Genomic DNA, 6,107 nt, shown 5'->3' with positions numbered 1-6,107 from the left:
TTTCCTAAAAATATTTATATGTAATAAAAATAAATACATATATACTCTGATGTGTGTGTACGTGCATGTATATATATATATATATGTGTGTGTGTGTGTGTGTGTGTGTATATATATATATATATATATATATATATATTAGTTTCAATTTTTGCTACTCTGCTAATTCCCTTGAAATGACTGCTATACAATATAATACTTATGATAAATTAAGCAATTTTAAGATTAAAATGAATTTGAATGATTTTATGGATGGATCCAGTGTAAGGCTTGAGAAAACAAAGTATATGATCTGTAATATTCCATGGATTCTCTGATTATTCCAGTATATCTTGTATGTAGGTCAATGTACTTTGGTGATTGCATATCAATGTAATGGGAGGTCTGATACCAGAAAACTTTATACTATCACAATGATGGTTTTGACAGTATTGCATGGTATTTTGTTTACAGTGATTATTTACCTATATAATTTTTTACCTTGATAATAGGAATAACTGCTTGTTATGCGTTTTAATTTTTATTTTTCTTGTAACTATTGAGATTGCTATGTAGCTACCAGTTAGTGCACACTTTATATTTTAGTTGGATTGATTTGTGTATTTTCTGACCTGGCCGCTGGTTACACTGGGGTGTATGGTGGTTGTCCGGTTTATTAGTGGTGAGATATCTATCTTTGTCATCCTCAAGGTGACAATTTTTGGTTATCATGGTGCCCAAGCAAAGCTGACCAGTGTGAAGATGTCACCACTAGAACCTTCAGAGGATATAAGAAATCAGCAGGTGATTTTACCCTCAGCGTAACAAAATATCACTTTAGGTGGACGAGACAAATTTTTTAGGCCTTGCAAAAGTATAGTAAAAGTCATTTTGAACCCCAAAAATGTGAGTTTTGCTTGATAATGTGGGAGTCCTATGAATGTATTCGCCATGGAGGGTTGGTACGCTTCGGGCCCACATGAGTAGATTGCTAGCAATGACCACTGGAGGTAAAAAGTACAGCTAGCTCCTAGCCATACACAAGGGTCACTTCTGCATGGAGTGTATATGTTCTCATTTTTTGTTTTGCAACTTGAAAATGTAATAGGTTGATTAATTTCCTCGGTGAGTCTGTAATGGCTTGGAATGTAACCACCTTGCAGGGGCAAAACCTAATGTATTTGACTAAAGTGTACTCTGTAGAGTGGAGTAATGGGCTAGGTGCTCTCACAATCCTATACAAGTATATATAATTTTTATTATTATTAATATTATTAATAGTACATTAAATAGGGGTTGCAAATTACAGACAGGTACAGACAGTGACACAGGAGGAGGTGGGGGTATTAGCACACAATAGAAGGGGAGATACGTAGTGGTGGGAAGTAGTGACAGTTTCAAAAGACAGAAGAAAAATATGGAACGCTTTACGAATTTGCGTGTGATCCTTGCGCGTGTATAATGTAAAATAAACACAAGTGCGTCAAAGCAGGAGGTTTCGGGTGCAAGACGAGCAAGCAAAAATGGGGTTACGTGTAGCAGAATCAGTGTAAGTGTTTGGGCTTAGAATTAATAATTTTCCCCAAGCACTGAAAGTATACATATATATGTGTAAATATATATAGAGATATATATATAGACATATGTATGTCGTTTTATTCAGCTTTCTCCTACATTCTGCTTCTTTAAAAGAGCACTCAAGACCCATCCAAACTTGCCTCATCTCTTAAATCCCTCACTACTCACCCACCAATCCATACCTCCCCTTCTATTGTGTAATACTTCCCCTACCTTTTAGAGTGCAAGCTCTTTGGGACAGGGTCTTCTCCTCCTGTGTCACTGTCTGTATCTGTCTGTCATTGGCAACCCCTATTTAATGTACAGCGCTGCGTAATAGGTTGGCGCTATATAAATCTTGTTTATTATTAATAATATTAATAATAATAATTATATATATATATATATATATAGTATATATAGTAAATATAGTAATAGTATATATAGTATAGTATATATAGTAAATATATAGTATATGTCACTCACACACAATACATTTTGCATTTAAAAAAAAAGTTTAATAGCAACATGACAATGGTTGAAACCCATCTGCTCAATTAAAGCCATATATGTGTACGAATTTCCAGGCATCGTGTCCTTCAATGGAATCTTGTATACATTTTAAAATAGTATTCAGGCCATAGGGGAAATGTGCTATGACAAAAATACAGAGGCTGCCATAGCTGAGCTCTCCTTTATAAAAACAAACTGCTAGTTGTTGGATATCATTCTTAGTTTTGAGTTTCTGACCCAGAATAGGAATGGAGATGGGGTCTTCTCTCTGCATCTCTGGATCTGCATGGTTGTTTCGGGTTGGTCACCCCAAACCAAGCGGAGATCATTTCTTGGAGAATGTTTAGTCGTTGATCCCCCGTTTGTCTCTTGTAAAAAAAGTTTTATCCTAAAAAACAAACTTTGCCATCTTCATTTTGTCATTAAATAACAAAGGACACTTTAATGATTGCAGGCCTAATACATAAAAACATTTTTTTCCATTTTTAAAACAGGTAGGAAAACCCTAATAAATGAATGTAAAGTTGCATGATATCTAAATTTAATCTAGTTCCTTGTTCATGTAAATATGTACAGTAAGTGTCATTATTTTAACCCTTACTCTGTAATCTTGGTGTGAAAGATGTATTGAATACATTCTCATAGATGGGTGATATTTTATGTGCGTGCCAGACATTTGGCAAAAAGAAACTCCGGTGAGAACATTGTCACTGTTTAATTGGATCTATGGAGAATTGGTGACACTTATGGAAACAGAGTTACTGTGAGTTTACTTTGTCAGCAAATGTAAGCCATCCATTACAATGACAGGGATCATATAACATAATACACAGTGCTTGAGTTCTATATATTAGACATACAAGGAAATGGGGCCGAGCTGTTAAGATTTATGTTCCCACTGCTGGTTTAATTCAATCCATGAGAGCATACGTAGGCATGTGTGTGCACATACTGTATGCAATAGCATTGTATGTGTGTAATTATTATTATTATAATTATAATAATTCACATTTATTTTTTTTGAAGCTCCAGCATATTTTTTGTCATGGATTTTTCTAGAACTAACTTAGCTCTCTAGGCATCAAATAAAATGAACAAGTCAGTTTTTCTTGGATTAATAGCCAATAATTTAAATGGGTGTATTGTAGTGCAATTCTTGCACCTTAACATACTTTGGCACTGCAGCTATTGCAGCATGCTGTAGCAGTGCCTTGTGTTAAACTAAAAAGGGTCTTGCTTTTTTTTTAGCATGCCAGGAATTTTCATCCCATTTATTTTTAATGGTTCCCTAAATTCAATTCATGTAAACGAGAATGCACAAAATGCACCACAAAAGCATATATAGCCATGACACTTTAAAAATAATATTACTGTAATATGTATAGGTGGAAAGGTAATGTATGATATCGATGGTCTGTATTTTGGTTTAGGAATCGTCTGTAGTTTGGTTTAGGAATCAGAAGCCACAGGTGTAGGTTACCATAATAGTCTGGCAAATAAGCAGGAACCTTTTCTTGTATGCAGGTATAAATATTAGTAATATATTTACCAGAATTACATTTTACAAAGAAAGTTAAATTCCATGCAGAAAACATGAAGATATAAAGCCTTTGTTTGTTCCCGGGAGCTTGCAATCTAAATGCGAACAGACATATGCTAGAGGCCCCTTGCATCATACTGGGGTTTACTTTTTACAGAATTACATTCTAATTGTAGCTTATAAAATGAATAAAATAGCAGTATTTTATATAAAAAGAAATCTGTCAACCCAACTAGTTATATGATATAATAATGTGACACACGCTTTTATACATGATCTATATATTGTAATTCTTAATACTACTGCCTATTATTTGTTATGAAATAGGTCTTAAAATTTATTTTTAAAGGGTAACTATTGCTAGTACAGATTGCCAATATATTCCTGCTCTTAAACAAAAATGTGAAACCTTGCATGCATTGATTCCCCCTATTACTGCGTTTCCAATGCATTTGTTTATAGGGAAACACAAATGATCTCTGTCTGCATGGTTTAATATGCTAAAACAATGTAAAATAATGTAGTGTCTGCTTTTGATACAGTAAATTTCATGCAGGATACATTTTCCCTAATCCATAGGATTAAACTACAAAATGTATAGTATGACTTTTCTATGAATGCTTTGATTTCCCAGTGGTAGCTGACTACATCAAGGCTTTTACACATGTATGTGCATTAGTAACATGCATTTATTTACTGCATGCTGTTAGACTTTCAAGTGCAGGGGAACGTTTACCAAAACTTTTGGTGATCTCTTTCCATCCCATGTGCATATTTGCTTCCAATTCACAAGCATGCTCATCTGGTGTTTACAGCCCTCGAAAATCTCTTCAATCCTGGATTTTCCTGCACACCTATTGCCCGTTAGCTAGAATAGGCAATATGTTAAAATGGTAGAAATTCATAGGGCGGTTGTTAATTCAGGAGGAAGCTGTGGAACAGAGGTTTGTAAGTTACCAAGCTAAGGTTGCAATCTCATCCGTTTATTTAAAAATACACCTGTACAACACATGTAAATGCATATGTAAAAGTCTTTTCAGAGGAAAACTCCTAATACAGAAAGTGCAGATTTATAAATACCATTTTAAAAAAAGGACATGTTTGGATATAGCCCAGGTTCACACTATTGTACTGTGGTGTTACTACAATATGTGCATTGCTGTGCTGCCGTGCTATGTAATCTTAATGGCACCCCAAGAAACCTTACCGATATACTACAATGCAGAATGAAGTGTAATACACTACAATACATACCATATGCTCCGTTTTTGGTGCACAACACACCTAAAACTTTGTATGTATTTACTCTTATATCCATACCGTTATGTGCACACCTTCCAGTGGTATTTAAAGATTCTTTTAGATAGTTAAAAAACTAACTTATATATTTTGATGACTTGCAATGTCATATATATACAGTATTTCATGTGTAATGATGTCACCTCCTATGTTTGCTGAGTAGTGGTTTCATTTCATGCAATTTTTTAGTAATAATGACATCACTCACACTGAAAGGTGACTTAAGGTGAAAGTTAATGATGGATATACTGGTCACGCAATTACAACCACTTTTTAGAATGTTCAAAAAGAAATGACCAAATGGATAAATGTTTTCTATCAACAATGTTTTAGTGGTAGATTACTTTCATCTATTATCTTGATTGAAACTGGTTGCCATTGATGGAATATCTATGTGTGTCCAGAGCTAATGTAAGTGAAGATCTCTAGATAACTTATGTCTTTTACCTTCAGGTGATGGGTGGGTTTTTTAAAGTTATAATATTATACAATATTTTATATAGTGCCAACATATTACGCAGCGCTTTACAAAGTTCATAGCCATGTCGCTAGCTGTCCCTCAAAGGGGCTCACAATCTAATGTCCCCACCTCGACAATACGTCTTTAATACAGTCTAAGGTCGATTTTGGGGGGAAGCCAATTAACCTAACTTCATGTTTTTTTAAATAAAGTATCTGGGTTGTTATCAGATTCAGATCGGTCTTGGAAAAAAATTACATCTGGATTTTGAACATTTTGCACAAGTTGGTGGCTGTAGGGCATTGGGAGCTCTGAAGGTTTCTATTGGTAAAACATTGCAGCAACACATTAAGGCAATATGTGGTTGCCTTTAGAACCTTTGACAATCGGCAGGGTCCTAAATTGATGTCAGAGGCTTCATAAGCTCCATAAACACACAGCTATAGAGCTGATAGTTTCCTGCAACCATGGAACTAACATTGTACAGAAAGCACGGTTTAATTCTATGGGGAGGAAAGGATAAATGGGAAATGCCTAGTGCCATATCCATGATTGGTGAACAATAAGGGTCAATCTCGGCCAGTTATTTGGTGATCTGGCATATAGGATCAATACATGATATTGGGGACAGATAGATTTTCACAAGCAAATAAAAAGTAACATTTAGGAGGAACAATAGTTATCAGAGCAGATTTTCCAACCTGAGGATTTGTTATTTTGTTCAGCCAGTCCTGAATACATGGAGATGTAGCATACCTC

This window comes from Pyxicephalus adspersus, chromosome 4 (genome assembly GCF_032062135.1).
Source record: "Pyxicephalus adspersus chromosome 4, UCB_Pads_2.0, whole genome shotgun sequence".
Classification (NCBI taxonomy): Eukaryota; Metazoa; Chordata; class Amphibia; order Anura; family Pyxicephalidae; genus Pyxicephalus; species Pyxicephalus adspersus.
The sequence above is the reverse complement of the archived record's forward strand: the minus strand, read 5'-3'. Positions refer to the sequence as shown.